The sequence below is a fragment of the Arachis hypogaea genome, chromosome 19 (assembly GCF_003086295.3).
Source record: "Arachis hypogaea cultivar Tifrunner chromosome 19, arahy.Tifrunner.gnm2.J5K5, whole genome shotgun sequence".
Taxonomy (NCBI): domain Eukaryota; kingdom Viridiplantae; phylum Streptophyta; class Magnoliopsida; order Fabales; family Fabaceae; genus Arachis; species Arachis hypogaea.
In genome coordinates, this window is record NC_092054.1 from 133,292,619 (window position 1) to 133,293,451 (window position 833).

Consider the following 833-nt stretch of genomic DNA (forward strand, 5'->3'; position numbering starts at 1 on the left):
CTTCATTGCACCTTCTTCTGACTTCTGTGGAAGGAGCATCTCAATTCTTGCAATTGGAGCAAACAACTTTAAGCTTAAGCCTCAATTGGTTTATCTAATGCAGCAGAATTGCAAGTATCATGGACTTCTATTGGAAGATCCTCATCAGTTTTTAGCTGAATTCTTGCAAATCTGTGACACTGTTAAGACCCATGGGGTTGACCCTGAGGTCCACAGACTTATGCTCTTCCCTTTTGCTGTAAGAGACAAAGCTAGGACATGGTTGGACTCACAACCTAAAGAAAGCCTGAACTCTTGGAAAAAGCTGGTCAATGCCTTCTTGGCAAAGTTCTTTCCACCTCAAAAATTGAGTAAGCTTAGAGTGGAAGTCCAAACCTTCAGACAAAAGGAAGGTGAATCCCTCTATGAAGCTTGGGAAAGATACAAGCAATTGATCAGAAGGTGTCCTTCTGGCATGCTTTCAGAATGGAGCATCATATGTATATTCTATGATGGTCTGTCTGAACTGTCCAAGATGTCATTGGACAACTCTGCTGGTAGATCTCTTCATTTGAAGAAGACGCCTGAAGAAGCCCAAAAACTCATTGAAATGGTTGCAAATAACCAATTCATGTACACTTCTGAAAGGAATCCTGTGAATAATGAGACAACTCAGAAGAAAGGAGTTCTTGAGATTGATACTCTGAATGCCATATTGGCTCAGAATAAAATATTGACTCAACAAGTCAACATGATTTCTCAGAGTCTGTCTGGAGTGCAAGCAGCATCAGGCAGTACTAAGGAAGCTTCCTCTGAAGAAGAAGCCTATGATCCTGAGAATCCTACAATGGAAG

General features: G+C 41.2%; 1 non-coding gene across 1 annotated transcript; it reads right to left on the reverse strand.

Annotated features, from left to right (window-relative positions):
• Positions 1–352: 352 nt before the first annotated feature.
• LOC112780941 (small nucleolar RNA R71) lies at positions 353–456 on the reverse strand. Its single transcript, XR_003191747.1, has one exon. It is a non-coding gene; the product is annotated as a small nucleolar RNA R71 (small nucleolar RNA).
• Between the last annotated feature and the right edge of the window lie 377 nt (positions 457–833).